The following is a 13,619-nucleotide window of genomic DNA, read 5'->3' on the forward strand; positions in this document are numbered from 1 at the left end:
AGAGAGAGAATGACAAATTAATAAATCACACATTCAATTTTTAAAAAAAAAATATTTAAATCACATTTACTCTTTGTCCTAAACCTGCCGACTGCAAGTTTTAATAGTTCTAATCCTTAGACTAGGTTCATATTTAACTTAAATCAAAAAAAGGTTTCTTTTATGATAGTGGAGGCATTTATTTATTGAGGCGTCATCAGCATGACATTTTTTTGTCTCTATTTGGGGAAACTCAAATTATAAGAAAACCTAAGTATATGAAAAAAGAAATTATAAACTACTAATTAAAATATTTAGGTTTTTTAAGTGTGTAGAAAGTTGATGATGGTACATGCAACTAACAGACCCCTTTTTATAATATATTAAATAGAATAAAAAAAGATTATTAAGAATACCTTTACATATGTTTAAAAGTAGCAGAATTCTCCTGTAGATGGCAGAAGATAAATAGCGAGTAGTACAGGTAACTCCTTGACCGGATCAAGGAAGCACTGAAGTTGGCATGTCCTTCACCGGATTCACACTGAGATCTTCAGCCTTCTTTGTAAGATGGCTAATGACATCACTCGAGGAAATGTTCTTATATAACAGCTGCATCCATACAATGCAATGTCGTTACATATAAAGGCTCACAATTTTCATTTTCTTAATTAGAGGTATATATATAATTAAATACATGTTGGATAAATAATTTTATATTAATAATTATACAGAGTGAAGTAGTAAATGATGAGCTATGTTTAACAAGGTGATAATAGACAATGAGTAACCGAAAAGATAATACAGACTTCCCAACCTGTGGTCCCTGGACCGTGAGTCTTGCGAGGGCCTCGGGATGGCCCGACAACGTATCTTTGCAAAGAAATATAGTTAGATCTGGTTTATTGTTTACCTTTGTTGATGTTTGTGCGTTAGTTGAAATATTATAATAGATAAGTGTTATTAAAATGCATTTTGAGCAACCTAATTAGAATTTTTTTTTGTATTCTATTTTTATATTATACTTTTATATATACACCTACAATTTGACTTGGGCATAATAGACTGCAAAGATTTATAAATCGATGTGAGGATGTGATACTAAAAATAAGGTATGCAAATTATAATTAATAATATATAGGGAGATGGTCAGGGTTGCGGTCAATAGTGAAACAAAAATAGTTTACAACTATTAGGATTTTATACCCGCAAAATAGTTGTAAACTATTTTTGTTTCACTATTGACCGCAACCCTGACCATCTTCCTATATATCAATTTTTACGGTCAACTATACATACATATATACAATATAATTAATAATGCCATAATACTGTTGATAATAAGTCATACTTTATTATACTGTCCTTGATGACGGCCGGATGAGCCGAAACGTACATGTCCAATGTTATGTTTTAATAAAAAAAGTTGAGGACTATTTGGATAATTTTTATTAATAAAGCTTTACTAAGCTCTTATTGGTAAAAGCCCTTTAAAGAATAAGCTGAGATATATCTCTCGGATTTTCCAGTTTTTGAAAAGAATATGTTATTAGAAATTCTTTCTTCTCAAAGTATAATTGTTTTTAGTAGAGAGAGAATGACAAATTAATAAATCACACATTCAATTTTTAAAAAAAAAATATTTAAATCACATTTACTCTTTGTCCTAAACCTGCCGACTGCCCTACAGTATACTTTAATAATGTGGCACTTACCCCTGTAGAACAGATTCGTTATCTTGGACTACATCTTGACAAACGACTAACCTGGAATCCTCACACAAGACTGAAAAGACAGGAAACTGCACGCAGATTCCTATTATTACAGCACTTACTAGACAAACGGTCTAAACTTCCATTTCATTACAAAAGACTGATCTACATGACAACAATAAGGCCCATCTGGACATACGGAGTTGAGCTTTGGGGCTCCACTAAACCTTCGAATTCCTCTCGTATTTAATCTTTACAATCCAAAATCCTTCTTAAAATCCTCAATGCTCCTTATTTTGTTACTAATAAAACCATCCATAAAGACCTAAATGTTTCTTATGTAACCGATCTAGCCCGAACTCGATATTATTCCTTCCATAATACTCCCTAACCACCCAAACCCGCTAGTTTCTAACCTTGCTTCCTCTTCCATTCCTGGCAATCCTCCGAGGCGCCTGAAAAGAAGATGGCCTCGTGACCTTATATTGTAAACTGTTTTTAGAGTTCTACTACTGGGTAGTTTCTCTACATGCTGTATCATATCATTATGTCATTATGATCAAATTTACTTGTTGTATTTTTTATACAGTGGTAAATATCAATAAATAAATAAATATATATATTTAAAATAAAATCGTTAATGCGGGTATAAAATTTATAATTTGCTTTAAAATAATAAACATATTTGCTAAATATTGATTTTAATGATACTAAAACAAATATCATCCAAATTATTAGAAACTTTGTTTATTTCCTTTACTGCACGGAATAAAAGTAAAATCGTCTTTCTTAAGAACACTTTTTAATTTATTCATTTCATTTTAACAATATTACCTAGAAACAGTAAAAACTAAAATAAGTTAACTTTTCAATTTCGTAAAGAATTGAACAACTTATTTTAATAAAATGTTATGCAAAAAAAAACACTGTATAGCATCTAGTAGATAATAAATTCAATTTTCGCGACCGTGGTAATCGAGTATGTTAAGACGAATATGGTCCGAGAGGATTAAAATTTATTTTCAAGAGATCACACCAAACATGAACCTTCCCACTGTGACTAGACGTTGGTAATTTGTAGGTGATATGACATTATGAACCTTAAGAAAAAAAATGAATTGTCAAATAAAATTGAAGAAAAGGATTATAAAATAATTGTATATAGACCCATAACCTCTCTACAACGGCCAGCTAAGTGCAAGTACGTACGCGTCATTGTTCAGTTTTGGCCAAGGATAAACGATTTTGTATGTTTTAATTTTAGGTTAGATCATAAGTTATCAATAGGTATTCATATATTGGAATAGCGTAGATATAGTTAGAATAAGATAGTATAGGGTCTAAGTTAGTTCATTTTGTTCTTTTTAGTTTGCAATTAGATAAAAACGAGATTAAGTTACACTGCATTTAAATAAACATGTGTTTTTAACAATTTAAGAATATTATTCTTAATAATATTATTAAGTAAATTTGATGTTAGTTATACAATGGAATAATACAGGCATGTGGAGAATCTGATAGAACTCCAGTAACATTCCTAAAGGAGAAGATATCGAGGCCACCTTCTTTTCAGACAGAAGATTATCAGGTAATGGAGGAGAAACCAGGTTAGAAACAAGTGGGTTTTAGTGGTTAGGAAGTTTATCATGGAAGGATTAGTACCTGGTTCTGGCCAAATCGGCAAAAAATGGGACATTGAAAAGCAGATGGATTACCTCATTTGTGACAAAGTAAGGAGCATCATGGATTATGGATTGTAAGGATTGGATACCAGAGGATTCGATGCTTCACTGGAGTCCCTTTTTAATTAATTAAAACACATCTTTGAAGTTTATAATTTTATTTATATATTTAATGATATTTAAAACTATATTGACATAACAATGCATACATTAAATTTGATATATTGTTAAATATGATGATATAGTCTTGTATAGAAACTACTAACTGGTAGCTCTAATTAGAGAATAATTATATTTATGTTATTTACATATTATTATATTTATCTATCTAATAATTAGAAGGTCTCGAAACCATTTTCTGTTCAGACGCTTTAGGGATTGTCAGGAATGGAAGCAGAAGCAAGCTTAGAAACTAGTGGGTGTGGGTAGCTAGGAAGTAAATAATAGAAGGATTGATATCTGGTTCGGGCTAGATCGCTTACATATGGAACACTAAGGTCTTTATGGATGATTTTAATTGTGATAAAGTAAGGATCAATTTAAAAATTAATTGTTTATCGAACCTTTGACAAGAATTTAATCGATTTTAAGTTTAATTCAAAGATCGATATTTGCTCATTTAATCTCTTCCTCAACTATATTTGAGGGGGTTTGAATGATAGTTATTTCGGTCAAATTTGCATTATTTATTGCAGTATTTTAATGATCTATGTATATTATCATACCATTTCTAATAATATGTTGTGTACTTAAGTCTCATGTGTTTAATAAGCACATATCATTTATGTAGCTAGACTAAACATTCACTTTCTCCAACTAAAGTAAACTTATTATAATGACTTCCTTTTTAGTCATCATATAAGCAACGAAGTCAAAATACTAAAACCTTACCATGTGTGGTTTCCAAGCAATTCAATATAGTAATTAGAGTATGTCATAATCCCCTGGCTTAAAGACAATCAGTAAGAAATAAATGGACTATTTCTACATGTACATTATCTTTTTTTATTTACTTCACCTAATTATTTACCAGGAAATAAGACAGCCATCAGCTAAGGAACGCATATTGTCATGTATAGATTGCTTATTGGCTTATCCATATATCTAACAATGATCTACCACAATCTTGTCGACAATTTTCTTTAAAGCCTTTTGTTGCGCAATAAAAATTTAATGAGAAATCTAATGAAGAAAGTTAAGCAATGAGATATAATTGCTACTGAGCATAACTGGTATTATGTAAGTTATGTTTTAGGCTAACCTCTTCTATAGTTCAAATTGGAAAACAGTTTAATAGCCGTCATTAGGAAATGAAAGATTTTATAAAGCCATTTATAATCGGGCTCCGTCTCGTGAACTATGGCTGCAAAGATATTTTTGTAATAAAACAACTCGAAAGAATAGTTTCATTATCTTATACAATTTATATTCACTTTATAATAGTAGAGAGAGAAGTGCTTTACTTAGCAATGCTGCCTAAATACATTAGGTAGCTACAATGCACAGCATACCAATCAACCCACAATCAGACAATACATATATTCACATGATATAACAAAAATTTTATTTTCTCCTACTTTTATCATTTTACAATCAACACTCGTCTACAAACTAAATACAAATATTTTATTTATTTATTTTTTTAATTTAACAATTTCATTTAATTGACAATTTTACTCTCCCTATTTCACTCTCTCAGACTCCCTTTCTAATGATCCGTTACCTACGTTCGATCAGTTGAACAAATTAAACTTATCAAGAGACAGTAATATGAAGTCGACCCAAGACATAAGAGTCACTGCAGAAGATCGGTTTATAAAAGGAAACACATAAATAAATAAATTTAAAAAACAAAACAAACTAATATATAGATTTGCAAAAAAAAAGTTAGTTAAAATAAAGACAGTAATGAATCGATAAGTTAAGAGAAATAATTCAATAAATGGATAAGTTAAAACACAAATAGACAGGTCCAAAAACTAAAAAAAAATATTTGTTTTTTTAACTAGTTTAAACAGTACGTTAAAAATATACTTTATTTAGACGAATAGACCACATTACTTTTTATACCAATAGACCACTTCACTTTTTATACCAAGGGGAAATATAAAATGGTAATAGTTTCAATATTTTGTCAACTACCAAACAGCACTAGAAAACCCATTTACATTAGATCAAATATACTAAAATATGAGTCCTAATAGAGCTATTTACACTCAATAGTTCCCGAAATACACTTTTTTTTTTCAAAAAGCAAGATTTTTAAATATACTGAAAACATAATTAGTGAATTTATCATAGAAAATTCACATCTTATGAATTATTAGATAAACAGCTGTCTATTAGCACTCATATTAAAGCTAGTTTAATCTGCTATAAAGGTGTTTGTGACGTATATCTTAGTAGAAGTAGTAGTTTTCGAGATATTCGCCAAACTTAATTCACAAAATATTGATTTCTAGTTCTTCGGACAAAGATTTTGATTTATGAAAAAATATTCTCAGGAACCATAAGAGACGTACTGATGTCTATCAGCATTCAAATGGAAGCTAGTTTAATTTACTATAAAGTAGTTAATAATGTTTATTTTCGTAGGGGTAGTAGTTTTTATGATATTTGCATCTGAAATATTGTCCGAACAACCAGAAATCAATTTATTTTAGCATTTATAACATTCATGCATATGGTAGGTACATTTAAATAGCTTTAGTTTAAGTACTGGCAGAGATTTGTATGTCTAATGGTTCTTAAGATATATTTTGTAAATATATTGTTGACAAATATCATAAAAGCTACTACTTTTTTTAAATTGATAGATTTATTTATTGATAGATATTACAATCTGCCACACAGTTGTGGGCAATAGGTAATAGTGATAAATGATCTCATACATACTAAAATAAAAAAAATTAAAAATAAATAAATAAAATAAAATAAATTTAAAAAAAAAATAAAAAAAAAAATAAAGTCTTTTTAGAGCCCTTAGTAGAGCAAACATAAGAACCCGAATTCTGGTTTCCAACTCATCAGTAAGAGGACCATTTATTTTAGAAAATTATTCAAAATAATTAACTCACACAAGCTATTTTTATACTACCGAAACAATAGTGGACATATATTGGGAACAGAATCCAACAAACTATGGAATTTAGGAAACCCTGTACATGCCTGGTTCTCCTTGTATGTGATCGTAATTGAAATATTCAAAAGAAAGTAAATTCTGTAAAATAATCAATATAATTAATTATTATTATTATCATAAGTGAAGTATATAGAAATAAAGCAAAGTATAGGGTTAATGATATTAGTGAAATGAAATAAGACAAACAGAATTTTGCAATAATGAATCGCCTATCGTATGACGCCTGCTCGTTGAAACTAATAATGTCTATTTGTCTACTTGTTAATGATGAAGGCCGTGGACGAATATGGACAACGACGGCAAAGTATGGCCGTAGGAAATCGCAGTCTTAAGTAGACAGTAGCTGGTAACTGCTAAGAGACTTCCGACTAGTATATATAAACATTAGTGAAGCAGCCATTTTGAGATGCAGTCCTGTTTGTAAAATAGTCCTTATGCCATTGTTTCAGGCAGATGACGTACCTTAATAGCCTTGTCTACAATATACCATTACATTTCATTAATTACATTAGCAAAATTAAATTAAATTATAGATTGATTCTTAATCGCGATATGTATTCAAAAAATAAAATAAATTTCAATCATCAATATAGATAAAAGGAAAGAAATTAAAGAAATATTTTTTTTTACGTGTGCAAACAACATATAAATAGAGAAAAGTATTAAGTGACGTTTATTATAACGTAAGTTTATTATAACTTGCGTTTACAATATTTATTTTCCTTTATTCTACTTATAACTCAATAAGTAAGTTAAATTTCCTCGTTATTTATTATTTTGTTATCATTCAATTTACATACGTTATCTGTAAATATAGTGTTAATGTTCTCCCCATCTCTTTGGACTGGAGTCCCTAAGTGAGGCAGGGCGCAGTATTGCTCAACAAGAAATGTTTCTAAGGGGCATATAGTAAAGAAGAAACATCCAGATAACTTTCAGCAAAACGGGTGCTCAGACTTTAAATAAATTAACATATCTTGGCATTAAATTAGACCCATACATGGCCTACATTGGTCCAGCTTCCACAAAAAAAAAAACAGTTCGATAACAGAAAATAGCCTCTACCATTAGTTAGCATTTTAACGACATACATTAACGGTTTAAACTAATTTATACTAATTTTATTTTTTCATGGTATAATATTTACTTATAAATAATAATTGAGATTTTTTTCCCTTTTACATGGTCCCCTTTTTTATTATCACACGACGTTTCTCCATCTTCAGGATTATATCTGTTTTTATATTTATGTCTAAAATAAAAATTATTTTTATATACACCATCTTATTGTCATAAAAAACACAAATTCCTTAGATCCTCTACTCTCAACAAGTTTCTGCTAAGTTTTAACTGTCCTACGCACCGCCCTTTGTATTATCGAGGAGACAACCAAAAACATTCGTGCTATTAACATATTGGTCAATTCACATATAACACACTTATATTACACCTAACATATCTTATAACTGAAATGTCCATTTACTAAAATATTTTATTACAATTCAGGATAACTTCCCAAGTCAACAATCTTTATAACAAAAATATTTATCAAATTAATAATAGTTTTCTTCAAGCATTTGTATATGATAGCTATCTACATACAAAAATAAAAACTTTTAACCCACAAATATTAATTTTATAACAATTTCGTTCTTTACAAAATTAAAATCAATATCACTGGTTATCAACCAACAAAACCTTTAACAGGTTAGGACTATGTTATCACCTATACAATGCTTAATTTTCATTAATTAAAAACCCATCATTATTCACATAAGTATATATTTCTATATCGAGAAATTGAACCATTAATCTCATATTTAATATTACTAATTTTGTAATATTCTTCTATAACGAGTGATAATTTATTTAATACCTATTTTTTTAAATTTACAATAACCAATTAACTAATTTGTTTTTTTAATTTTGCGGAAGGTAAATCATGGGCATCCTTGCTAGTGGAACCGATACCAAGGACCCTTCCGAAAAGACTAATTTTTATTTTTATTTACTGTTTTAGAATGCAGAATGGCCACGATTTTCTGTCCACACATCTATTCAAAATTGGTGTTTTTGAGAGCCCACTCTGCAAGCTTTTACCAGCTAGAGGAAATGCCATCGGCACACTCAGAAACTTCTCCATCATTACAAAATATACGAAATAGTTTCAACCAAGAAGAGACCATATGAGTGAACAAAAGTAAATTATATTGGGCTGTTCGAGCACGGATGGCTGAAATGCCTCGTATTTGGGCGTAATAAAAAAATTATCTACGTAATAATCTTACTCAGCTGTTTATTGAAATGTTAGATAGATTAATGGTTCAATTTTATGATTTATACAAACATATATTTTTATTAAAAGTTTATATTTATATAAGTAGATAGCTATTGTATACAAATTATGAAGGAAACTGTTGATGATTTTAATGATATAATTAGATAAATATTTTTGTTTCAAAGATTGCTGACTTGGGCAATTATACTATATTGCACTCAACTATATTATAGACGGACAAATTATACTGTATGACCAGAGAAATCTTAGAATGATAAGTGTGAGTTGATTAATAAGACAATTTTAGTTTGTCTCCTTGATAATGAATGGTCCGAAACGTTGGAGAGTCAACAAAATTTGTTGAGAGAATAAGATCGAAATTTTACTATAATTAACCACTCTCAAGCAGTTAATGAAAATATGTTATTGGAGAAAATAGATAATTGTCTTGATGACCGAGCGTATTGTGTCAAAAACGGCACCAGTTCGAATCCGTTCTGTGAGTATTGACTTTTATTTCGAAACTGATTAAATTTCGAATTTACAACTCGGTCTGAAATAGGTTGGTAACTTATAGGATAACCCGGCTTCCCAATACTAAGTAGAAAACATAAAGACGTTAAATGAAATGACAAATACGAATTTTTCTCTAAATCCATACGATCCATCATTATTGAGCTTTAAAAATAAAAGCTAAAATAAAACATATTCTTAAAAGTAATTGAATCATTGTAACAAGTATAATAACATGATATTTTTTGTAGAGGATTCCGAACAGAACAAAGATTTATTGCATTACTAAAATTCATGAATTAACCGCAGACTTGTTAAAATTATCAGACAATTTATTTATTCATTTAATGAAACAATAAACTAAAGTCATTTATATTATCTTCAAAATAGACAACTCATTTATTAATTTTTCTACCATGGAATAAGAGTCCTAAACTAGCCAAATTGGACCCCAACCTTTGCCCAACGCGACAATAAATATAAACTACAATATTTTTTTTTTCTTTTTTATAGAAAAAATAATAGAATCTACGACGCTCAAAAATAATCAGTATTAGTGAACTAAGATTCATTTAGTATACATAGTAGGAAAGCTAGTAAAAATATGTATACATAAATGGTAATAAATAAAAATTTGGTGTTGTGCGTCACATAACATTCACTTACCAAATACAAACGTTCCCTACAACGTGTACAAATTGGTATAATAAGTAGAGTAGTGGGCTTGTATTAAAATGTTAATCACTATTTTTGTGATTTAAAAAAAAATCTAAAGAACAGGGGAGGCAAAAAATAACAATAAATAGCTGCAGTCAATAATATTTGATCATTAGCTAGTACTGATTATTATTCAAGCTATTTAAATGGATTAGCAGTCACTATCGCAGTTTGATATATTGGAATAGTTAGAGATAAAATCTATTGAAAGAAGATGGAGTGGAGTGCTAGGTGGAAAGGCAGTTACATCTCAGAACAATTTCGTATCTATGATAATGTAGTCCCGTGAATATTCATCTCTCACAACGGTATGTCTATCTCCACTGTTTGTCAAGAAATTAGTAAGTCAAGTTACGTTATAATGCAAATAGGAGCATGTAATATTAGAAAATCGCAGAGTTTGCATGTAATTATCTTTTTGTAAATAAAAAAAACTCAATGAAATATACTTACGAACTAAAACCATGGTTCGCTTTTAGACATGAAATCCGAAAAATGAAGTGTAAATTAAAAAAAAGTTTGCCAATTACATAATATAGCTTCATCGCTGTATCAATCTGTTTTTTATTTATTTACTTTTTAAATCCTCCTATTTTCTTCTGTTGAAATAGAATCTTGTTTCTTCTAAGCCCCATGAGGTTTATAGGGTTTGATATATCAGGGATAGATAGCAATAATAATGGTTGACATTTCTTGAACGTCATGTCAAATGTATTGTAACAGAAAAAAGAAAAAAAGGAAAGCCTGGGAATTGGATTGAGTTCGCTGTCTGATGATGGGGCTCATCAGATTCCGTAATGTCTGTAGTCAGTAAGTTAGTAGTCCTTAGTCGAATCTGAGTGTGTGAACTCTCCGACTTCTGAAACCGAACTTCTGAGTCCGAACTCTGAAACTGTTGGTGGAACTCCTGCAGCAGGTGCTATTGTTGGTCAGCATAGGTGCTCCTTGGAGTAGGGCTACTCTGAGTACACTTTTGTAGATCAATAATTTGAGGCTGAGAGAAAGATTAGGAGAAGTTAGCAGGTGATTAAGCCTGTAAGACTTGGTCCTGACCTGCTTGATGTCCTTATTGCAGCGGCGAAACGTAGGTGAACCGAGGAAAACGTTTCCCCAAGCGTAAGAGAAAATATTGGACAGAACCTGATCAACTCGATATGGTACAACTAAGTACGGAACAACACAATCCCTGAAAATTTCATTACTATAGATTAATGATTCGATCGATTATGCCGCAACACAAAATCTAAGGAACCCAACTCCTTTGATAACTTCAGCGGTTTAAAAAAAATAAAATAAAATAAAAGGTAAGTAAAAATTTTCGATTCTAAGCAAACATTTTTTTATTCCTGTCTGTATAAAAAGCTTCAATAGAAAAATAAACGAACTAAAAATGATTTTCTTTTACAACTTTTTATTTAACAATAAATAAGAAATCTATTACTCATTTTAGAAAAATCTTATAAAAAATCATTGTATTTTTTTTTAATATGGATTAATTAGTAATTTTTACTTTATTCTTTAATCAGTGGCTTATAAGGCATATTAGGAAAAATACATAATTAAATAATAATCAAATTAATAAAACGAGGTAATGAATATTAAATGAAGAATGAAACAAACTTTTGTCAAAAACCGCGCTAAAATGTTTGACATGCTTATTTTAAGAATTTTAAAATGCCACATTACACTCTGTAGGACAATGAGTAATTAAAGAAAGTCTTTCTATAAAAAAAAAGGTCACAAATATCAAAAAAAATATAATCTCTGTTTAACTAAAAAATCATATAACCAAAGCTATATAAATTATTACTTAAATCTGATCATCATAGCATCAATAATTTCATGAAAATATTGATACAGAAGCTTCTCATTCCTATGTATAACGGGATTTAGTGGGTGTCCAATGCATATTATATGCATTCGTAAAAAAATACAGGATTAAATCATAAGAGATGTACGGCCTGCTGCATTTGATACATGATGCATGCTTGTACTGCAACCAATTCATGTTCACATTTCCCTTGCAAAGCATGCAGTCGCATAAATTGATTCATAACCGATAAACCAGACCTAAGAGTTATTTAAGACTATGTTTTTGTATTTGGATCGATCTATTATTTTATTTTGAAAACACCAAGTTATTTATGAGGCGAATCCTCCACCCGGTTATATTTCAGAAGTATTTTATCGTTTAAAAAAATATTTATATAATTTGGTACTGTGGTGATTATGGAAGTACAATGGAGGAATTGATAACAGAGAAAAAAAATCATTTTTAATTTACTGTAATAAATATTCATTTACATTATTAAGTACTTATGTTATTAATTACATTTACAAATATACAATTATATTACAATTATCATTCGTTCCTTTTTAGTTTCTTGTTATATACATGCATCTTTTAATTTCTTAGTAATTTTAAATTGTATCACTTTTTAATTATTGGAAAATTTAAACTTAACCTTAAATGGTGAGTATTTGAATATTTCAAACTTTTTTATTTATTTTTTGGTATAGTCCAGTAATGTTCACTTTTTCAATTTTTTTTTTGTTATCAATGTTATGTATGTAAAGAGAATCAACACCAACTGCCACAAATTAAGGAAATTAAGTATTAGTGTTCAAATATTCATTCATACAATATTAAATTGAAGAACAAAAGAAAAAAAAAAGAATGTAAATGGTAACACCAGTACTCCAAGTTTTGAAGGGAAAAAATTAAATTTAAATTAATAAAATCAAATAAATATATAAATAAAAGAAAATAATATAATGATTTTTATAAATTAAAAATATGAAATATAAAACTTAAAATATTTTTATACCCTTTAAAAATATATATCATGTAGTTATTTTTAAATAGCCTAATTGTAAAATTTTCTCATATCTTCATCAGTCCTAACTTGCATGGATACATTGACAGTGAATGTGTAAAATAAAATTTTTCATATCGTCTAATCGAAGTAATCAAGACTTTCCTAAATAGAAGGTATAAATCACAAGAACCATGCTATGATCGGATTAATAAATCTCACAGCCCCTAATATCCGAAATTGAAGGTTCGGATATGCTATATAGTATTGCCGATTTCTTTTTCAACTTTTTATTGAGTAGAAAGTGAAGAGAAAAAATGGATCTCTCTGCCTTTCGAGCGCCATACCAAATCAAAATTTGATTTCATTTATTTTTTCAAAATATTAGGGGCACAAATAATACGAACTTCCAATCAATATCACTTTTTCTTTCTTAAAATAATAATATACGGTTTAAGATTTTACTCTAGAATAAAACATTATATTAACAAGAGCTAACATTTATAAATTAAATACAATGACAAGTGTTTGGCTATTTTCCAAACACATTTTTTCTCACCAACCTACCGGGTTTTATGATAGTATGTAAATAAAACGTAGATATTTATGCTTATTATACACATTAAAGTATACACATTTACCCGTATAACATTGTTTATTTTATCTGTGTACATTCAGTAATAGTCTAACGTTTAAGATTATTTTAGAAAAAAACTCTTATATGCTTTATTTTGTCATTTCGTATTCGTACACTATTTTGTTTTAAATTTATAAAAATAT

At 29.0% G+C, this 13,619-nt stretch overlaps 1 protein-coding gene across 3 annotated transcripts in view; it reads right to left on the reverse strand.

The window, feature by feature from the left end:
• LOC106677028 (ATPase WRNIP1) overlaps nt 1-13,619 on the reverse strand; it is a 385,191-nt gene that overhangs the window by 201,738 nt on the left and 169,834 nt on the right. The window contains exon 1 of one of the 3 annotated variants that reach the window (XM_067048307.1): nt 396-487. The exons of the other annotated variants lie outside the window; for them this stretch is intronic. The gene's annotated coding sequence lies outside the window, so the exon portion shown is untranslated. Of the gene's footprint in view, nt 1-395; nt 488-13,619 lie in introns of those variants that run through there. 3 annotated transcript variants of the gene reach the window in all.

Source organism: Halyomorpha halys, unplaced genomic scaffold (genome assembly GCF_000696795.3).
Source record: "Halyomorpha halys isolate HHAL.00 unplaced genomic scaffold, Hhal_1.1 Scaffold84.1, whole genome shotgun sequence".
In the NCBI taxonomy this organism is placed as follows: Eukaryota; Metazoa; Arthropoda; class Insecta; order Hemiptera; family Pentatomidae; genus Halyomorpha; species Halyomorpha halys.